This window comes from Pagrus major, chromosome 6 (assembly GCF_040436345.1).
Source record: "Pagrus major chromosome 6, Pma_NU_1.0".
NCBI lineage: Eukaryota > Metazoa > Chordata > Actinopteri > Spariformes > Sparidae > Pagrus > Pagrus major.
This window is the reverse complement of record NC_133220.1, coordinates 36,300,475-36,324,186: the sequence shown is the minus strand read 5'-3', so window position 1 is coordinate 36,324,186 and position 23,712 is coordinate 36,300,475. Positions and strand designations below refer to the sequence as shown.

General features: G+C 40.0%; 1 protein-coding gene across 1 annotated transcript in view; it reads right to left on the bottom strand.

Annotated features, from left to right (window-relative positions):
• plxnb1b (plexin b1b) overlaps positions 1-13,794 on the bottom strand; it is a 128,455-nt gene extending 114,661 nt beyond the window's left edge. The window contains exon 1 of the mRNA XM_073468036.1: positions 13,484-13,794. The gene's annotated coding sequence lies outside the window, so the exon portion shown is untranslated. The remainder of the gene's footprint in view (positions 1-13,483) is intronic.
• Positions 13,795-23,712: the final 9,918 nt, after the last annotated feature.

Here is a 23,712-nt window from a genome sequence, read left to right as displayed (position 1 = left end):
TAATAACATCCTGAATTACACACATCATTTTGTTTTCCAACACTGATGGCTGAAGTAGCTAAGGAGTGAGGTATCTTGCTTCTGCACATGTGCAGTATCCCCCAAATTCCACCACAACTTTGTTCGGCCCATCTCCAATCAGCCACGGCAACGGAGCTGATAGGTTTCACTCTAGTCTATGTGTGAACGTCCACTGGCTCCATTGTATTGCATTGCGTATCTACAATTCTGGCAGTCCAGACCCTTCCACAGCAGATACCCAAGGGGCAAATACCAGGGTTTTTGCCGGATGCATCAATTCAGCCGAATTCACATTTACAATACTGGTTTGGTCAAAATGTAACCCTTAAATCACTACATTAGATGTGAAAATGTTGGGAGGAGGAATTAGATGGAAGGCCATCAGAAGGGCAGCTGGATAAAAACGCGGGTCAAGCCAGAATATTTTCACATGGAACTACTTCACTTGACTTCCGAACAGTATAGTTATGACGCAGTATTACTTGCCCTGCCATTCCCTTTTTAATAGCATACTGTATGTTGCACACCTTGTTTACTCATTATAAAACATTCACATAAACCCAATAAAACTCATCAAAACAGTAGTCTTGGTTAGTCTTTGAAGTGTTCCAACTATCACCAGCTTTGGTTTTGTGGTTGAAATAAACCCTTAACACCCTGAGTTAAATGTGAAATACAACGACAATCACTGCCTGAAAAATATCAGGCAATATCACCCAAAAAAGCCAACTAGCAATGGACTCAACATCATTGGCTGATGTATTATTATATACCAACAGCCCTTCCTGAAACTTAGAATGAAAGCAGAGCTTACAGCTAAGATTGAAAACCAGAGAGATAAAAACAATTTCAGCATTAAATACTCACTAACTCACACTAATAGATATCATAGTCCACAATGTAGCTGTTTTTAAACTTGCTGCTGATAGTGCTGCTGTTATGATTTAATTTGATGTTGTTATCTCGTCATGTCCTTGTCCATCTCTCTCAAGACAACATTAAGCATTAGTACATTTAAGAAGTTTGGTTTTGATCTCTCTGGCAAATGGACAGTATTAAAAGCCTGTTGAACAATACAGCGAGCATGCACACAAGAAAAAATACTATCAGATTTAGGTTGGGCTACATTTAAAACAGTGGAGAGGTTTAAAGAGTAGAGAGTAGAGGAATTAATGTCCTCAAGTGAAGGACCTCATAAGTACAGAGGAACAACAATGTGTATGTCTGTGTGTGTTCAGTAATCCCTCCAACCTCACCTACCCCAGGTGGAGGTCTCATCTTCACATGTCCAGTGCAGTGACAAAGCCCTTCTCATCCATGTCACCCAATCTTACTAGCCGGGCCTCTTTCTCTGGGGGCCTTTGGTAGCTTCAGCTTGACAAAAAGATGGGAAATGATACTGGAGCATGCATAGGTATACATGAACACAGGCACAAGGGAATACTGAGAAAATGAGAGCTGTGGAAAGTGTTGAGTTAGGAACGATGAACTGTTGACTGAAAGGATGGTATGAAATTGCTTGAATTTTGGAGGAGAGACTGATGTATGGATGTTGAAGAGTGATCCGAGTGACAGACAGCATGTATGATGGACATGAGGAACAGGGTAGATCCTGCAGGATTCCTATAGATAGAAGAGAGGGGTGAAGTGACAGGAGCCACACCACTTTGCGACAATAACCTTTTCATTTCTCAAAATGAGCGAAATTCTCAATTATTCAAGTACCTTTCACCCCGCCTGTTAAAGTTGTGAATATTGAGCGTTATTCCGCCTCATAATCTGCATTAAAGTTGAAAAGGCAGAATGGGGGGACAGTTTCTTTCCGCCTCTGATCCGCCAGCGGAGGTAGTAACAGAGCCGCAACAGAGGTGAATCGATGTCTGTGTGAAAGTCTAATCCGGCAGGGCAGGAAAGGGGTGTGTCTGACGCTTCAACCCAGTAAAGCAACATCACAAGACTGGATTCAGATTAGAAAACGCAGGGTTTTCCATTCATTTTAATGAGGGTAGTCAGTTTTGGCTGCAGCGGTGCTGGCCGCAGGGGGTTCCACAGCCAGCTGTGTGGAAAAAGTTGAAACAGACGCAAATTGTGTAGAAACGCAATCCGACGTCAGGTTGTGGAGGCCAATCATGAAAGCTGCTAATCAAACCACAATGGATTTAATCTGTATTCACTCAGTTTGACATTATACACCGGTTTAAAACACATCTGTGGATGCAGACGATCACTGGAGGACCAGCATGATTAACCTACTTTGACAGTGGCATGACAGCCGGTCAGATCAGAGTAGAACAGGTCAGCAGCGGGGCATGTTAGCATGGCTAAATGCAACAGAGGGAACACAACGGACATTTCTCTGTGTAGTGTGATGTTTCACTTGAGATCACTCGGTTTGGTCTTGCAGAACAAAACTGTCCCCCCATTCCGCCTCTGTAACTTTTAACACAGACGGCGAGGTGGAATATTGGTGCAAGATTCCCACCTAGAAAAGGCAGTGTAAAAGGAGCTTACAAACATCCACTAAAAGTGCTTGTTTCTGCCAATGACAGGCTGAGGTTCTTATTCTAAGTGTCTGACAACATTACGTAAAAAAATTCACAGAGAGACCTGTTTGTTAGAGAATAAGATCCTTTTTGTACCAAGAAACACAAGTCTGGTTCAAGGAGAAGTCTCTCTCTGAAATCTCACAAGAGGCGAGTTGTAACAGTTGATGCCTCATCTACATTGTCAAGATCAGTTTAATAATTGCTTGCTGGCAGTTTCTGTAGGTAAACTCCAAACTCTCTCCAGCACTGACTCACAAGATTTCAGAATGAGACTTCTCCATGAGCGAGACTTGTGTTTCTGGTTACAAAAAGGATCTTACAGGTCTCTCTCTATATGAATCATTATCATAATGATGTCAGACACTTTGCATTACAACCTCAGCCTGTCAGTGACAAAACAAGCACTTTTCATGGACATCAACAGTTAGAGTTGCCCTAAAGGATTACGATGCAGCCATTGCAGCCCTGTTGCAGCTGCCAGCTGAGGCGATCTACTGGACCACTTTCAAAACATTTGGTAAGTATGAATCATTTACACACAACAGCATGTAAATATAAGGCCAAGGTTGAAAAATACTGGAATTTCCCTTTAAGTTGCATACAGGTGTACGGAATGCTGTGGAGAGATAGCAGGTTCCTGTTTCTAATAAATAAATTATGTGTTATCAGATCTGTCCATAGGCTTGTGCTTTAAACAGTATCGGAGGCATTTCTATAACTGTATCAGGAAAATTCCTAATTTTTACCAACATGAGTTTTGGTAACCTACCAACCCTAAACATGTAGAGTTCTTCATTCTGATTCATGTTCAGTTAAATGTTTGGCATCCAAATCCCTTCAGCATCGCATATGTCAGTGATATCTGTGAGTAAAGAGTTCTTTTATACTCTCAGTCAGTCAAATTCAAGCTCAGGAGGCAGACTGTGCCTGGTCAAACCATCACATCACATGTACTCCTGGTTCAACAGTAGCCCCATTCACACTGCCCTTTCAGTGCGGGCCGATTCTCCGCCTCGCTGTCTGTGTGAAAGTAACAGATGTACAGGTGGGGACAGTTTCGCTCCGGCTCTGATGCGCCTCCAGAGGTAGTATCAGAGCCGCAGCAGAGATGAGCCAGTGTCTGTGTGAATGGAAAAGCCGGCAGCGGGGAACAAGGGTGTGTCAGTCTGATGGCGTTCACAGTCTGACAACTAAACAATCCTTCACTCATCAAATAAAAGAGAAATGTCCCACACTTCACCCCTCAGAGCAACGTCACAGGACCAGACAACAGTAATGTGGTTACTGGTAGTGTCTTTGGCATCTTATATGAGGGAAAAAAATACTGCATCCATAGATGGAAAAGCCACTGTCATCCTGTCTGTCCTACTGACTCTTCATCACATTTCTGCCCGAAAAACAGCATCTGTCCCCGGCCACAGAGCCAGGCAGCTCCCGCAGTTGAATGACGTGGTTATGTGACGCGATTCAGAGCAAAAATTATGTAATTTAGAGCAAAAAACGTAACTTTGTCATTTTCCAGGATGTATGGTGGGTCAGGATCTCAATCACAACACATTATAACTACATCCATATTATTATAAACAGTCGGCTGATACATTTTAGATTAAGGTGGAAAAAAGAAAAAAAACACACAGATGTCAACGTCATGATGTGTACCGTCATGCCTCTTTTGGTCCTGCAGTGCTGTGGCGATAATGCAGAGTCTCTGTGTGAAAAGGGCTAGTGACCTTAGGCAAACACACCAGCTTCATTCATGACAGAACAATTGTAGAGTAGAACACACACACACACACACACACACACACACACACACACACACACACACACACACACACACACACACACACACACACACACACACACACACACACACACACACGTACGTGGCGGAGGCATGCAGTGAACCATGAGGAGTTAATAATTCACACTCTTACAGAGCACTTGCTGCTTCAAAGGGATTTCAACACTCAAATCTATTTTACAATCCACAGCACTGCATGTATCTGGGTCTCCATTTACATATCTGCATAATGAACAGGCTATTCTGTCTAATTAAATCCTCTGAGAATTATCACCGTTCTTGTTATCAAAGAAAATCCTCAACCCCCCCCAAAAAATCAAGGCTTTGCCGATTCAGATAATGGGCAAGGAAAGACAGAAGCTTCATCCTGTCCAGCCCAGGGCTAACAGTTGTAACGTTCACCAAAAGCAATATGCAGAGAGATGCTAGTCCAAATGTAACTACCAGTAAGAGAGCAGCCAGTCAAGTCTGCATCTCCAGGCCCAGCAGCTCCCTTCACACAGGAGGAGAAACCATCAGCTATTCATTGTCGTGACCTTAGGGGAGTTTCTTAATCAGTCAGAAACTTTACATCAATATGCAAAAAAACTAAATCTCCCCCTCTGAGTTGTCTTTTTACTTTCATCTCAATGTTTACAAATGTGCATAATCACTGCATGAATATGTTATGAAACTCCACTACAGCACAGAACAAATCTACAGCATACCACAGAGCATGAAACTACCAATCTCATTTAAGAATGCATTAAAACATCTTCAAGTAATCTTCCACACTACACAGACACTTTGAGTATACATACTGTATTATACTATACTCATACTACTACTATACTACTCTTCACTCTGGGTTTGCACCACCAGCATATTGTCCCTAATCTTGGTGCATCTGTTGGCTGACAAAGCCCCATTAAACAGCCAGAGCACTCTGATAAGGTTACTGACTTAATGCTCAGTGACATAATTAAATTGAGTATTTAATCTGGCCATGGGAGCAGAGGAGCCCTCGACCCCTGCTGAGCATTCAAATGTCAAGTCTCGGCTGCCCTTCCAAATAACTTGTTCTTTTATCCCCTTTAGGGTGATTGAGCTCTTCAAGACAAGACAAGATAAAAACTGGTTGCAGTGAATGTTCACTTCATAGATTTCCTGCCAGCTGTCTTCCCCTGTTGGTTACAATCCATACAAGTCATTAAGAAAATGGAATGAATTGAGATTCAAAACTAAGGTGTAGAGGCTGGAGTATGCTTCAAAAGTGGAACACACGTTTGTACAAATTGTCTTCCGACCTTGTGTTTATAGCGGTTACAGATGTCCTCACTTGAAGGCAAGGCAACAAGCTCACACGATGAAATGTTATATAAACGTACACAACTCAACAAATTGTATAACAAAGGTCTAGTTGTTTTTTTTATTAGATTTTAATGCAGAATGCTAAATTCTAAAACTATGACTTGAAGCAGAATCTTTGCAGAGTTATCCTAACAAAGAAGAAGAATAATCTTTATAAATCACAAACAATCATACAGTGTATAACATAGTGAAACTGTTCTCTGCATTTAACCTATCCTGGGGGAGCAGCTAACATACGGCGCCCCAGGACCAACTCCAGATTCAAGCCAATGCCTTGGTCAATGGTACCTGAGAATTAGCCTAATGTGCATGTTTTCATGGTGGGGGAAACTGGAGAACCCAGAGGAGACCCACACAAGCATGGAGAAAACATGCATACTGAACACAGTAAGGGCCTGCCACAGCCAGGATTTAAACCCTTTAAACTCTTGTTGTGAGGTAATAGTGCAACCACTGCACCACCGTGCTCCCCAACACAACCCAGAGTCCGACTGGTGACTTTTACCACTTTTACATCAAAAGTAGCATGTATATGCAGTAGGGGTGTCACGATACACTCAGCTCACGGGGTCTATTTTGAAATGGTCCATATGAAATGTTTTATCTAGTAATCATCTTGTAGTGAATGTCATGTCAGTTGTACTTTCTGACTGAGTATGAATTATCATACGCCGTAAAAGACACAAACAATATGTAAGCACTGTAAAAGGTTTTGCCACAAACTCAACTGACTGGCTTCTAACTGAACTTCTTTCCATATATTGAAAGTAACAAATAAAAACAGCATAAATAACAAAAATAAATAACACAAAGGGTTTTTTTTGTCTAATTTTTTAAGTGCAAACCATAATCAAAGTAGTACTCTCTCAATACTTAAAGTACAAACAGAGACTAACCAAATTTCTCTTCAAGCATGATACAGCGCTGAGAGCTGCCTACAACTACACTGCCCAGCCTGAGATATAGTCATGTTCTTTTTCAAGAATATAAGCATGTCTACGTTTTCTGGCAGCATTTGAGACCTTTGGGCACTAACCATGTCTCCTGCATAGGGCTGAACGATTTATCGTTTTCTGATCGAAATTGCGATTTCAGACACATGATCATGTGATCGCCAAAGCTGCGGTTTTTGCAGCGCTCCTGACTGACCCAGGATCTGTTGTGTCAACTATTTTACACATACATGCCGTCTCCCTACCATCCTGCCAAGCTCACCAATCAGAAGCGGCATGCTACTCGTGGACAGGTCACGCTAACCAATCAGTATTAACCTGATCCTTAACGTGTTCTGAAGTGGCTTCAGCTGGACCAGAAGCGGAGTTAGGGGATTTAATCCCCAAGAAACACAGCACGTCGGTCATTTGGGAGTATTTCGGGTTTGAGGCTGCAGACATACACCAGAAACAGGTACTGTGAAAAACCTGTCGCGCTAAAGTTGCAACATCCAGCGGAAACACGACCAATTTGTACCGGCACTTAAAAAATCACCACGGGCATTTGCATGACGAGTGCATGACGAAAAAGTCCGGTGAAAAGTCCGGTGAAAATGATACTCAGGCCCACTGTAGCAAACAGACTACAATTACATGCATCTTCTGCCAGTGTAACTTCGTATATAAATATCTAATATATAATATCCGTTAATAAATACATTTGGAAGCAATTTTTAACTTTAGTTTTCATCCTTGCATTAGAGTAATAGCATTTAATGTTTTAATGTTACTGTACATTGTGAATATTGCACTGAAGCTTGATTTGAAGGAAATCGTGAATCAAATCGAAATCGCAGTATCTGCCAGAAAAATCGCAATTAGATCTTTTCCTAAAATCGTTCAGCCCTACTCCTGCAGTTGAAAAGATAGGCTCACTTGGAACGGAGGTAGCAGGGATGGAAAGGTATGCTATCTCTGTAGAGGTTCGGGACCACTGTGTGAGTAAAAATGTGCACCTGATGGGATGGTGTACTTCGGTTCTAATGTGTGGAGGAGTCGCTGATTTTCCACCACGGAAAATGGCCTCATATCAGCTGCAATGAAAACACTGCTGTCTTCCGTCATTGCACTAGCACTCGACTATGGAAGATGAGATGCAAAGGTATTTGTAAGCATTGTCTGGCTGCTGCTCTGTTTTGTACTGATATCGCGAGACAGCTTTTCACCTTGACGAGATATATTGTCAAGTTTAATGATAATTCAGACACATCAGACACAAGATTTATGATTTGGGTGTGAATGGTTATCACCTCTGGCAAGGTGTGAACATTTTCACCCGTGCCCGTTTGTTGGTTGGTTTGTCAGCAGGATTACACAAAAACTATAAAACAGCTTTCCATGAAACTTGGATGGAGGATGGGTCTCAGCCCAGAATGGACCCCATTAACTTTTGGTGCTTAAACCGCATAAAGGGACAGATAGTAGAATTCTTTCCTCACTTTCTTTAACACTGTGAGGCGTTTTTCAACATTTTCGTTAATCCGTCAGGGATTAATGCATGGATCTTGATGAAAATAAAAATAAAAATCAGGCAATTTTGGTGACTGGTATCTATTACCCCTTCTCCACTGGTCAAAAATCCCACTTAAACTCGCTAAGATCACCCCTAATATGCAGGTTTTTGAATGCGGGTAAGCCTGTTAAAAATAGCCGATTTCCCCTAACAACGAATTCATATGTGTGTTTTTTTCTTGTGTGTTGCGATGACGAATATGCCAGAAAAACAGGGAAAAACATTTACAAGACAGCGTCCTTAACTTCAACGCGCGTGCCTGAAGAGGGTGTTGTACTTCCATCACAGCCAATAGGAGCTGGAGCTGCAGCAGTCTCACCATGGTCGGATCACCGACAGTTGCAGTTTATCAACCCTCAGTCCATCCTTGACATCTCCCCACCTGTTCATTCAGAAAGACTAATCAGGCGTTCCCTCATCCTCTCAGACAACATCTGCCCTTGCACCCTCACTTTTGCTGATGACACCAGTCATGTAAAGTTTGCATTAAGGTTTGGTTGGAAACAGCGTAATGATGAAAGGCTTCGACACCACATGCTCCCTGCAGTCCCTCCAGCTGCCAGACACACGAAACAGGAACAATCAACACCCAACCCCCCCTTCACCTTCTGACCTTTGGCACGTTGACTGTGACAGAATTTGTGAGGTGAATCTTGTTTGTTTGAAGAACAGAACCGAAACTGGATCTGAAATTCTTCTATCATTGTTCTCTAAATGCCAGTAAGTAGTAGGGATGTAACGGTTACCGGTGTCACGGTAAACCATGGTAAAATTCCCGACGGTGAAGGTTACCGTTTAAGTTTTAATTACCATGGTAACCGACGCGGTCGATAACCACGGTGTGGAAAACTCGCGAGATACTTTATCCAAGTCTCCCTACGCAGGCGCAGCGTGCAACGTGCGCTTGTTATGTAGTGAAGAAGACATGGCGGAGGGAGGACGTGATAGTAGCGGCCCTCAAGGCATTTTTCCGCCTTCAAAGAGAACCAAATCTGAAGTCTGGGCGTATTTTGGTTGTTATAAGAATGCTCAGGGACAGCTGGTCGAGGATGGCAGCCGTATCTGCAGGAGCTGCAAGAAGAAAGTTGTTGCGAGGGGCGGCAACACGTCCAATTTACTTACTCATTTGCGCGACCATCGCCCTCAACTGTTCAGAGAATGCAAGGTAAATTAACCTTAAGCTCAGGTGAATGATGTGTGTATGTCGAGTTTTCTCTGTCTAATTTGCTGTTGTCACTAATGTAAACTGACCAGATAGTGGTGTAACTGAACGAAGTTGATCCGTGATTTGGCACGTTATCTGAACCGCTTATTAATTGTAGATTTCACTTTTTAAAGTCGACCTAATAATTCCCCAAACATTGATGCAGAGCTGCTGTTTGGAGGATTTGAGACAAACACGTACTGGGTGGACTGAGTTAGTGAATGCAAACTGACTGAGATGACTGACTTTCATCTCAGCTCCGTTCACCGGAGCAGCGTCTACCTGTGGCTCAGCAGCCATTTGACCAATCAGATTGACCGAGTCCATTGACAACAGACGAGCAAGCAGACAGAGACAGACAGCCAATATATATAAGTAATATCAGAAATATATAATACTTGTGGATTATTTGTAGAATAGACTATATATAAAGAATAATCTAAAATGGTGAATATAACAAGTGTCTAGATAGAGATAAGAGCCAAAATAGAGTATTCATAATTAATTTAACAATAATCCTTTTTGTTTTGATCTAAAAGATTATCCAACCTGTTTCTCACAAAAGTGATATGATCTAGATTGTGAGTTTTGTGATCTGTTGGTTGCACCCTTAGTATTAAGTAACAATGACAGTAATAATTAATAATGACATTTTCTATTCATTTTTTTCACAGAGAGGGTCTGCTGGCCAATCGAGTGCTACTGCCAGTACATCTCATTCTACCTCTGTAATGCAGACATTACAGGACACGTTTCAAAAACAGGCTGCTTATACCCTAACCCTTTTAATATATAATAAATCTATTTAAATATAAATCTTGGTGAAATTATTTCAATTTATCAGTGTATCAGTGTTTTTTCAACATTTTGAAGACATTTTAAAAATACCGCGGTATACCGATAACCGTGATAATTTTGGTCACTATTACCGTGGTGTGAAATTTTCATACCGTTACATCCCTAGTAAGTAGTTTGATTTTTTTGTCCCTCTGCAGGTTTTCGAAACTGAAATGACAAATAGACATCCTCATTTATCAGGTGCCTTTTTAATTTTTTTCCAATCTGCGGTCACCTCAGGTCAAGCCTTTAAAAAGGTCAAATGTGCACACCATAATGACGGCATTGATACACTGGGCAAAGGTCATTTTACAAGTCAAGACAGGTCTGGGTCCTGGTGTCTGACTTAATCCAGGTACAAGTACAGGAATGTGCTGCCTACTAGTTGTGCTAATAAACATTCACTTCAGAAACTATGATTACATGAGCTCCACTTCAGTCGCAGAGACTCCACTTAAACATCCTTTCTAATTGCATTCCCTCATTGTCTGACATGAACCACAACTTCGGCTTAAGGAAGCAATGAAAAGCTTATACTTATCACACTTGACCAATTTTCAGTAGCTGCAGTTGATCGTCATTTTAGAACTTGAAAACTAGGGATAATTTGATTTGGGTCCAACACATGACTTCCTCCTAGTGCAGGTATATTAGCTTTCTGCTGCTGTCTTAGATCTTTGTAGATGATGTATGTTATAACAAAGTTGTTGGGATTAATTACATAAAATAAGTCTGAACAATTAATCAAAAATATTAGCAAAATCACAACATGCACAAAAAAGCCTGATCTTAGCGAGTTTAAGTGGGATTTTTGACCAGTGGAAAAGGGGTAATAGATACCAGTCACCAAAACTGCCTGATTTTTTTTCATCAAGATCCATGCATTAATCCCTGAGGAATTAATGAAAATGTTGAAAAACACCCCATCTCACAATGTTAAAGAAAGTGAGAAAAGAATTCTACTATCTGTCCCTTTATGCGGTTTAAGCACCAAAAGTTAATGGAGTCCATTCTGGGCTGAGACCCATCCTCCATCCAAGTTTCATGGAAAGCTGTTTTATAGTTTTTGTGTAATCCTGCTGACAAACCAACCAACAAACGGGCACGGGTGAAAACATTCGCTCCTTGCCAGAGGTGATAACCATTCACACTCAAATTATGAATCTTATCGCAATTGCAATATGTGTCAGAATTATTTTTTTTTTCTATCGTTCAGCCCTAATTTAGGTATAAAAAGTATAAAAGGCATTCAGTGCTGTTTTTGATCAAAAGAAAAAAAAGTAAAATTGAAAAACCTGAAAATTAGTTTTCATTTAAAAGAACAGACAATCACTATGCACAAGAACTAGCAGGCACAGTGTCTGAGCACATCCAAGTTTTCCCAATGCTACCGACAATCTGAAATAAATGAGCTATCATCATAATCATCATCATTGCAAGGGGATATTTCATCTCATTTCCTGGCTTATACTAAGCCCTCAATTCTGTTATGAGGCAATGGGAGCAGATGGCTGTGGTTTAAGAAGGCACTAAACTGTGAAAGGAGACCAACACCCACGGGACACAAAAACACAGAGGTCACACGCTCTCACTGGCATCCCTCTGATGAACTGTCAGCTATGACATTTCTAACCAAGTGCATATAATAATACAATTAACATATAATACATAATGAAATGTTGCACAAGTTACTGTGTTAAGAAAATAACAAGAACACCGGTATCTGACCTTTGATCTTAGACACAGCACAAACCTCTCCTGGTGATTTCTCATTGCTTATAATAATTTGACTTTATTTGCAATCTATGCAGTTAACTTTACATAAAAGTGGCATTTTTTGACTGTAAAATTAAAAAGTAATGTTTTAATGGTAGAATAGTCATATTTGACAGCAATACAGTATTCAACTCAGATGAGTCTTGCAAATGAAAATATTTTTTAAGATGTAATAAAGTAATCTGAGGCATTGTCTTGTATTATGCACATGTATAAAGATCAATAATGTGCAATTATGTTTTTTTTATGTATGGACAAAAACAAATAGCTGATCAACAAAATGAAATGCAAGACAGCTTTTTGAGTTTTTAGCCTTGTCTGGCAAATTCGGCACATATGAGATACAGAATTAAAGGAGCACTCTGTAGTTTTGGAGAAGAAATGTTAATCAGAAGAGAAAGATGTTCATTGACTGATTTTTTCTGTCTAAACAAACTACATAAACAAATTCTCCTCGTTTTCATTACTGAATAAACTGAAAAAAACAAACTGACCTTAAAGACAACACAATTTCATACGGTTTTACTTTATTTATATGTGGCGGACCCTGCCACCTTTCTAGCTTGTGGGTGTTCTGGGACCTTATTTTCCTCTGAGAACAACTTGTTTATTCCCTAATGGAAAAAACAAATATGTCTGTGTTTGTATTATTGCCTCAATAATATTGTAAATATTACAATTCTGACTTTGAATTTCTTCTCCAAAACTACATAGTGACTTGGCTGACCCGTTAATCAAAGCAACCGAGGTCAACCTCATATACTCAATCATGTTGGCTTTTATAGCGCCTGAATGTGGATTTTGATGTAGAATACAAGTGGTTTGATCGACAGAGAATGTCAAGTAAATGAAAGTATATCAGAGGGAAACTGCAGTTTCAAATATCCCCACTCAAACTGGCACATATTAGAGTGATGGCCCAGGGGTGAGTTCACATTTGCTGCTTTCTAAGTTGTCGTGTTGTGCCTCTGTGTTAATTAACACTGACCATTTTGACATATAATCAACACGAGCACGTTTTGAAAACTTTGTTTCATCACTTCGCATTTAAATACCGTTAAATGGCGGTCACACCTCCAAGAAAATAATGAAGATTGGTGCCTCGGAGCGACGACGCCTAGAGGATGTGTATTGGATAAGTTAGCGAACACGAGTAAAGTACGCAGGTATTTTAATGGGCTAACTTGAGGTTAGCTAACGTGGCTAATATAGATTTAATAAGCAAAAGCCTGAAATAAAAAGTGAGCACGAAGTTTAAAGTGAAAAGCTATTAACGTGACGAGCTCATGGATGTTACTATACACAAGACAGAAGCGCGCTCATTTAGAGGCAAACAAGTGGAAAAAGCATGAACAGTTGTGGTTTTCACTGAGATAAATGAGAACAGGACTTCTGTCAGTGTTGGCGCTCTAACGTTACACAGCCCAGACTACCACTCACCTTGTCCTGTGTACAACTCTTCAGTCACTTCTCGACACGGCGAAGCTACTTTTCTCTGGTTTCACTGAGTACCCAGCTCGTCCTCAGCCGGTGCAGTGTAGACACACAGATTAGGTTATTTTTCGAGGTTACGAGATCACAAATTCCGGTGTCGTTCAGTCCCGACTTGCAAATTTCCTCTCGGGCATCGAACTTTCTCCACTTTACACACCTACCACGCTTCAGTTTAAGAAAACAAATCAGTGCAGTTATTCCATGCAGTAAAAAGTGAGGTTCGGTGTTGTTTCTGTCCTCTGCTTGGTTTCACTCTGCAGGTCTCTCCCCCCACATGTAGCCGGTGAGTGGCGGTGGGAATGGGAGTGAGTGGCTCTCCACAGGCGTAAAAAGGGGTTTGGCAAAGGGGGATATATCATGCTGCCTTAAAGTGCTCCTCGTATTTTCTGCCACCAAGATAGGCGGTAAAGTAGGCATTCAGTACTAAAAAAATCTAATATGTTGTTCTCAGTTTTGGTTTAAAATTGATTTACATGAACAGATGAAGAGTTATACTCTACAATGAAACAGTGGTGCATTCAACATCATGATGCAAAGTGTAGTTACTATTTGTTACAGTCATGTCAAATAAATGCAGCGCTGTATACTCAATCACAGACTCATGGTTTCTGTTATTTCAGTGGGTTGTATTAGTTCTCAGTCCAGGTGTGCCCACCAAACCAGAACAAGCACAACTCAACAAGTTTGGAAGGAAAATTATTTTTGTACCAAACTAAATCTCACATTTGAACACACCTCTGGTGTAGATATTGAACTATAATGACTATTCTCTGCCTAGTGTAGAGTAAATATGAGCAGAGCAAAATTTAAACTATATCCTAAACAGCAGCAGGTAAACACTGTGCAGAGGGCTCACCAGTGTTTTAGCGCTCATGTCACCAGTATATTATATAACTGATAGGTATGCAGGATCACTGGCTCAGGTTGGGAAACATGAGCATTTACAGTAATCATCACATATTTAAGCTTCCACTGTGATGTTGTTAATGTGTGGTGTGATGTACTATTTCTCCCATATTTCCCCCAGTACGTGAAGGCAGCATTAGCTGCTGGAGAAATGACTGGTGCATGGTAGACCCCTTTTGGCCAACTGGGGACATGCATCTCATACAGCTGTCATGGTTTGGCCCCCAAAGTTTGTCGCTTCACAGACCACCATCTAATGACACTAGCATTTATTCAGAGAGATAAGGTTAAGGATTGCTTTTAAGTTCAAGGTTAATTTATTGGTCATTCTACAACACAGGGTTGTCTCTTTATGCTACACAGGAAAAACTACTTTTGAGGTGGCTGTGGCTCAGGGGTATAGCCAGTGTCTTGTTATCGGAAGGTTGCTGGTTCGATTCCCCTGGTCTGCATGTCAAAGTGTCTTTGGGCCAGATACTGAACCCCAAACTGCTCCTGATGTGCTAGTCTGCATCTTGCATGGCAGCCACTGCCATCAGTGTATATATGAATTACTGTAAGTTGCTTTGGACAAAAGCATCTGCTAAATGTAAATTGCTCCTCTGTAAAAGTTGACAAGTGGGTGAAAGCTATGATATAGATAAATTAATTTATTTAACATTAACATCTTTCACTTGAAAAGACAACTAAGGAGCCTCTAAACTCCATATACTGTTTAATAAGCTAATACAAGGAGATGTGATTTCTTTGCTATTTTCAAGCACCAGCCTTTAATTATATTGTAATACAGGATGAAACAAGAATTCAATAATCATTAAGTTGGTATGTCTGGATTTGAAGCTGTGCTCTGTGATGTTGTCCAGGTTCCAGTCCTCATCTGCCCTCCATCCACTCTAAGACATCACATGCATATCAATGGAGACCACACAGAGATCACAAAACCCGCTGCACACACTTGTCATCTGTAAGGAGGCTCTTTCTGCCTCTGTATCTTTCTCTCCTCTTGTGAAAAGAAGCCTTTTATCTCCCCTCTCTTAATTCTGATGTAATGAGGACTGAAGCTAGATAAGCTTCACTAACTTCAAAGATCACTCTGCCCCACCCACCTTCACTCCTTAAAAACCAAATCCCCACTGACAAGACCAGTGGGATCTTCTGCTCTTACAATAAAGTATAATATCATAGTGATGATATCCATATATAAATACATTCAAATATGACATAAAGAAGTAAAATATAGTATTTATATGTACGGCATGAATTACTATTTGTTATGTTTATTATGTGATATTTTTACGATTTGTCAAAACTTAAATTATGTATGATAAAGCAGATGATGGTTTAGTATAGATAAGTCTTCACATCATAAAACTATAATTAGCTTCAAATGCAATAGGTGCTACTGCAGATATCTCTGGAGTATTTGTCATTTCATGTAGCAAAGACAGAGCAGAAAGGCTACAGAAGTATATTAAAGAAACCAGATATTCATATTGTCAAGAAATTTCTATGTGTCTACAGTGTATCCACATACATACAGACAGATGAGAAATTATGGGGGGAAAACACATTATAATATGAAGAAGATACAATGTTTGTCCTCTAAACTGGTTATATGTTTTGGCATGAACCCTTCAAGACAGTTTTACAGCTGTTTTGAAAAATAAAATTATGAAGTTGTGAGATAAATCTTTTGCCTTTTTCAACCACTAGAGCAGTCTTTTCCAGAATTTGTTGTGGGGAATCTCATGTCTTAAGCACTGTAATGTGTGCTAGTCAAAATAAATACATTTTTAAAAAAAAAATGAAAATAAGACATGGCACAGAGCAGTTTGTCAGACTGGTAGGTGCTAACTACAAACAAAACTCATTATGTGTTGAAACTTGTATGTTGAAGTAAACATGTATGTAACACTGTGATCCTACCTCTCACTGAAGTTACTTAGTGCAGAGACAAGTGACAGAGACAAAGTTCACCCTGTTACAAGACACTGTACCATCAACATGACTCTGAAGCTGGTAGTTTAAGGTCAAAACATTACATAATGTCGCTCTAAACAACCACCATTGCTGATGAAAATCTATCTGACATGACTCAGGCAGAAATGTTCACAGTCCAGGTAATTTTTTTAAGTTTTATTCATTTTATGTTTAATCCCGTTGCTGACTTCTTCCACTCTCTCATTCTCTCCTGGAAGTTATGGCAGCAGGTGACCAAATGAAACGCACTTTACCCTGAGTAAAATAGAGTGCTGCAGATGATGTATTTTTCTAGACTAACAAAGTAAGCATCATCCTGGCTCCCTCCACAACAGCCTATGGGATTTTTTAATTGGATTTTGGATTATTGCAGAAAAAAAGCTCTATGGCAAACACAAGTTTATGATATATGTTTTCAGCAATCTTCACAAATCAACACCTTTATGATTTTTGCACGCTAAAAGAAGCTCAGTGTGCACTACCTTGAGCACAAGTACAGTATGACATTGAGAGCTGCTGTGACTAAACATATGGAAAAACATTTTGAGAAGAACAACGATGAGCTCAGAGTCAAGCTAGCCAGGGCAGACATGCTAACGTTGGCTCTGACAAGCGACCACAGGACGGTTCTTCACAAATGGAAGTTAACTTCACAACTACCTGTAACTTCATTAGTGCTGACTGGGAGATGCAGTCAAGTGTGCTGAGACACGGGAACCAGAGATACAAAACTGCTAACTTAACTCCAGGGTTTAGGAATCATTCCTGTAGCACTTTATTACAGAAGTTTCTGGTTTGAACACTGTTGGAAACATTTTGGATAACGAAAGCACATGCAAAAGGCCAACCGATTTTAGACATTTTAATACAGAAATGTTACATATTATATCTTTACGTCTTTAGTTAGTTGTTGCTTGATTTTCCTAGACTGTGGAACTCTACTGGAGGGATCAACATCATTCTTCCAAAAGGCAGAAATCCCTAATTTGATGATGGAGGAGGAGAGTGTCGTCTGACATGCCAGTTGAACATCACCCATTGGTGCTTAGTTACGTATGTTAACATCTGGTGATTGTGAAGGCCATATGATTCATATCTTTGTGTCTTCATCAAACCATTCAGTTAGCCCTCATGCTTCATGATATTGACACAACATATAGCAAGTTTATGAATGTTTTCATAATACCTGCTGTTGAGTAGCTCTTTCTTGGGACATTCTCTTGATGTGATGTAATTACATTTCTAGTTTGGTGTTCACCAGAGAACACAAATAGAGTAACAATACAATCGACAATTTCAATCAATAGAAATTCACAAAAGTCCCATTGTCAGATATCAAAGGTGAAAGAAGTTAACACTAGTGGACACTGTTTGACTGATTGAAAATGAGCTATTACTGCAACAGGGTTTAGCCACTATTAGCAACCTATATACAAAACACTGTATGTGTGAACCACACTTTTTAAAAAGGTCGATAGTACCTTCATACCCAGGAATTCTTGGGGATCTCTTGGTCTGTGTGGATCAGTGTGTATGTTTCTCAGCACAGGCCTGTATTCAAAGCAGGATGACAGAGAAATGAGTTTGAAGAGTGGAAAAGCAGAGTGTGAATGAGCATGCCTGTTTGTCAGGAGCAACGCACTGTATTCATGTCCCTGTGAGAAACACTGAGCCATTCATCCCCAAAGTTCACACACACACACACACACACACAGACATGCGCCTGCGCACACACGTGCACACACACACACACACACACACACACACACACACACAACTCTGGGTCTTGTTGTCTGGTAACCAACTTGTCTTTAGAGAGAAGAGGGCGGCTGGGCGGGCTAGTTGGGATGGGGGAAGGAGGGTGGGAGGCAGGCTGGTAGGCGATGGATAGCTGGGGGAGGTGTTGGTAGGAGTGGGTCAGAGGGCAACCTCCCCCCTCCCAGTATGTCCCAGTATGTTCATTATAACATACACAAACACAGTGACAGGCTCTGCAGTCTCAGCTCAGATGTGCTTTAATACATAACACTCTCTCTTCTCTCACTTTTCTTCCATCACTGAAGGTTCATGGAGGATTTGGGGGGAAAACAATGCAATGCATATAAGCCATGACCAGGTATTTACATGTGAGTTTGTCATAGTTCTCTACAGCTGAACTTACACACTAAAACAGTGACTTTATGTACATTAATTACATATACATTTTTCCATCCAACTTTATAAAAATAAGTTTGATGTAAAGTGACAGTTTTTCTATCATTTTAAGCCAATATGAATGTATCGATTAACTTAGTCTGATTTAATTAAAGTAATGCAGACTTAATAAACATAATGTGTTTTTTTAAGTGTGTATTGTTCAAATATTATACAGAAAAGTAATGCACTTTGGCCCAGAATAGACCCCATTAACTTTTGGTGTGGATCAAGATAACGGGACAGCTCCAACAATTTTTTCTCACCTTCTTCAACATTGTGAAATTGTGCGTTTTTCAACATTTTCATTCATTTCTGAATGGTGGTTTAAATTATAGAAGTATACAAGGCTATCTAGTTTGATATTAGGTTAAGCTTGATTGAATTAAAGGGGACTGTTGGGCCTTGGCGGAGGTATGTGCTCAACTGAGTGCCATTCTAGTTTAATTGTGTGTTTATTTGACACTTGGAGAGGATATAAAGTAATGTCACTGACTTGGAAGTCACTGCAGTCCCTGATAAGCAAACCGACAGCAGTCAGCAGTTGCCATTCTCCATTAATTCACATGAAAAAAGTAATAAATAGTAAAACGGTAATAAATATATATTGAGGAGACTTCTTTCTGAGAAGACAGACCCAAACTCCTGTAATTAAATATGGTTGAGGTGATCTACAATAGACCTAGATTCCTCAATCAAGTGGTGGAACCAAAACCAGTGTTCTCCGTAAAGAAACACCAACAGCTGTTAAGGAGATACCTATCAGAACAGCTGAGAGAAAACGTTTCTGAGAAGATGGCATTAGAAAATCCTGGATCAACATCTGATGTCATTGTAAAACTTCTACAGTTACGATTTAATAGGTTGAATCAGGTATTGGATGACCAGTTTGCAGCAGGGTATCTTCAAAAGTCTAAATGAAGTTTAGTGGAACCATCTGGTGACCTGGTGTGGACAGAACAACTTGAAGCTCAATGTTGTAAAGACAGTGGAGATGGTAGTGGAGCCCAACTGCTCCTCTCACCCTGTGTGACTCCCCACTCAACACTGTGGAGTACTTCCACTCCATGGGCACCATCATCACTCAGGACCCAAGTGACGGCTGACTCATATAAGGAGATACTTGTGTTATCACTATTGTTGTATTGAGAAAAAGTGGTGCTGAGCCATCCCTACGAATTATTGCTACATATGTGATACTGAAAGAATGCACTTGTGGCATTAGGTGTACAGAAAAGTAACACGGCATGTAAACAAGGGAACCTTGTTGATGAGTTGTTTAACAGCTTTGCAAGGTACAAACATGACAACATTTAAAATAACTACAAGAAAATTAACGACCCTGTTTGCACACTCAATCTTATGCAAATAACATATGAGATTATTTGCTTATTTACATTCTAATCATTTAAATCCAGCCTGAACAGAATATTTCACACTTGATTGTTTGGGGCCCCTGGTGGCGCTTAAATGCCCCTCTACATGTGACTCACATTTTGTTAAATGTGACCCAAGGAGTTACACTCTGTACTTTATAAAAACCATGATTGGAGTATAATTTCATACAGTTTTATTAAAATTAAATCTATTGTTAGGAAGACAGACAGAAGCAGATGTTATTTCAGTATATTTTAATGCTAATGAATTTTATTTTTTTTTTGAGGCATTGAAACTTATTTTTTTTTTAGAAGAAATGAGATAAGACGGGCAGGTAGGTGCATGGAGTTGGAGAGGTAAAGAGGGATTAGGATGTGTGGAAAGAGTGTAAGGGTAATACAGGGTAGGGGTTAATGCGTGGGGTTAGGGTTAGGTGGGTGGGGTTAGGGTCAGGGTCAGGGTTGAAGGATGGATGGTTTGCTGCTGTCCAGCCTGTGTTGCACAAGCTGCTCCTTCCTCCACTTTACTGTCGCTGTGGCTGCTTTTGCTCTTGTGAGCCCAGCTCCAGATGTTCTGTTTCTTCTCCTCTTTCTCCTTTCTCTCCTCCTCTACACTGCAGCCTCCTCCTCCTCACTGTCGCAAAATAAAATAAATATTTATTTAACGTCAGAAGGCTAATTCTGATACAAGCTGTTAGAATATAAAGAGACTGTATTCCAAAGAAACATTTTAAGGTGGAGCAGCATACCTGAAGTTGGATGTTTTGAATAATGTGCAGCTTTAGCTCCTCCTCTGCTTTGCTGGCCTGAATTATTACAGCATCTCCTTTTCCAGTCACAGCTTCTCTGTCTCCTTCTGCCTCCTCTCCCAGCTCTCCTCCCTCTCAGACAGCTCCTTGTTGAACTTCTCCTCCAGAGCATTGCAGTTGTTGATGCTCTGGTCCAGTTCAGTCTGTTGAGTCTGAGCTTGGATGAAATGATGAGAGGCTTCATTGTGTGAGCCTTAATTTCATCTCTGATGCTGCTGATCACTTTGTCTCGTTCAGTAATCTGGTCTTGTAGCTTGCTCACCTTCCTTTAACACTCAGCTTGCATTTGCTGCAGCTCGGTGTCGCACACTGACGTGACCGTTTCAGTTCGTTCCCAAAGGTGGCCCTTACCTTGCCACATTCTTTGGCTAGATAGCTTGACTCTCTCTGTCTTCTCCTTCTGTGCATGGAGACTTTCTTGAAGCAAAGAGATTTCCTTTTTGTTCTCTTTGATAGTTTCTTCTCTCTGGCCTGCTTCTCTGGCCTTTTAAGCCTCTTCCAACCTTTGTATTTGCTGTCGGGCCATGTGCAGCTTTCTCCCCAGGTTACTCTGTAAGCATTTATTTTCATTCAACAGCTTTTTATTTTCTTCACTCAGGGCAGCGTTTTTAGAAGACAGCCTCAGATTGTCTTCTACGGCTGAGAGAAGAGCTTGTTTGAGCGAGTGCACATCTGAGCTGGGAGGCACTTCTGCAGGTGGAGCGTACTGCTATGGCCTGACATTATGGGTAGTGTTGGCAGTTTGCACTCTACCAGATGCCTGAAAGACATATATATACATTTTTAGCTAAAATCAGTCCTATCCTCAGTGGTGGAAGAAGACCTTTTACTTAAGTAGAAGTACAACACCACAATCAGTATTTTCAGCAACAAAAGTATAGTATTTATTCAGAATGGTTCCTTTATCAGTATTAGGGTTGGAAAATTTGATCATAAGCTTGGGTAATTGACATTTTAATAAGTATTTTTAGTAATAATTTATGACTGCGTTGTTTAGTCTCTATTACTGCATCATATTTTACAAGTTGATTACATGTTTGGTTTGAAAAATCTGAATCTGCAAACTTGAACCGTCTAATAAATGTAGTGGAGTAAAAAAGAACCACATTTCCTCTTCAAATGCAGTGGAGTACGTGCAAAAGTAGCATGTAATTGTACCAAAGTACAGTACTTCAGGAAATGTACCTGGTTAATATCGGATAGTCTAACAGAAAGTTGCTGCAATCATTTGGTCAATCCTTTATGTATTGTATTCTAAATAAAATATATCTTAACTACAGTATTTCTCACTGTATCTTTACTTTTTATAAGTTGAAGTATTTTGTTGGCTGACCTTTGCTCAGTTCAGTGCTTAATGAAGTATTGGCCGTATTATAGAACAGTACTCTTGTTTGACTGAGAAAATCTTACCCTGGGTCTCAAGTTAGATCTTCTTTCCATGATGACTGGACGAAAAGATTGTGAAGGACTTCAGGATGTAATCACTCGTAATGAACTGTGGTTGACAGCTCTCGAGTTGACTGTAGTTGAGTAAATAATGTGAGCTGGTGTCGACCAGTTGAAATTCTGAGTGAAACTATGCTAGTTTGTTGGTTTGATGAGACAGTTCCAGAATGTTTCATTATGATGATGTCATGATGAAACCAAGGAATTAGAGTTCTGATAAAGAACTGATGATGATGATGATGATGATGAGGACAGTAATTGAAAGTTTAATTTACTTTCTGTAAACAGAAAAATAGCTCTGCACCAATCATTTATAAGTTACAGTATGACTAATGTCCAGATAGCATGTAAACCCTACTTCAGCTGTTTTAGTTTTGTTTAAAAAATACTTACACTGGTATAAAGTACAAAATGAGATGCAGTCTATTTTCGGTGTCAAACAAAGGAAGTTTCAATAAAAACCTTTATCAAGAAGGAGACTGGCATTCAATGTCTGACATTAAGAAATATGAGGATATAATACATTTTATTTCTCCATGTATATGAATAGTTTGTTCAAAAACAAATTCCTCTTGATGCGTGCCCAGATGTTTACAGACTCTACCATTTCTCAGCTCTCCATTGAGGTTAATAAAGATTGCAGATAACTTGCCATCTCCACAAATTAAACAGTTTAAAGCTGTATTGTGTAAAAAAAGAATGTGTCTAGTGTCAAGTGAGGATGTGAATCCATCCTGAGGAACCACATCACCTGCTGCCTCTGTCAGGTTGTAATTTTAGGAGGTTGTTATTTTCATATAACCTGAAAGATCATTTTATATGTACTTCCAAATGTCTTCCTAACTGCAGCTGGCCTCATAAACAAGGCCCAGGACCCCCCACTGGCAAAAACAATTATTGCCCCCTCCAGACACATTACATGACAGTGTACAGTGTCCACATCTGTCTCACAGCATAACATTAATGCACATTTTTTGGTTTATTATCTCTGCGTATTGCAGGTACAGTCTTTATACATTCATAAAGTGAACTTCTGGATTGGTTGTCTTCCTCATTTCAAACACTGTACAGCTTTTTAAAACATTTTAAAACATTATTTTGACACATTATTGATAGATTTTTTATTTTGTATCCCTTTTTTTTATTATTCATATTCATGATTCTTGGATTTTGTTGTACTTTCTTTACTTTTCCTGTACTACGTTTATTGTTATGCACTGAAATACCAAGGCAAATTCCTTGTATGTGTAAACCATTGAACCTTAAACTGAATTGGTTTCTGGAAAGTTAAGCCACTGGGCACGGTAGAACTGATTAGTCTTTGGTGAGGCTCCGGACCCACTACTGCCACTGTGTGGCTATTTGTAAAATACTCCTAAAGCATGAGATTAGGGCTGCACAATATATCATTTCAGCATTGACATCGCAACATGTACATATGCTATAGTTACATCGCAGGTTGTGC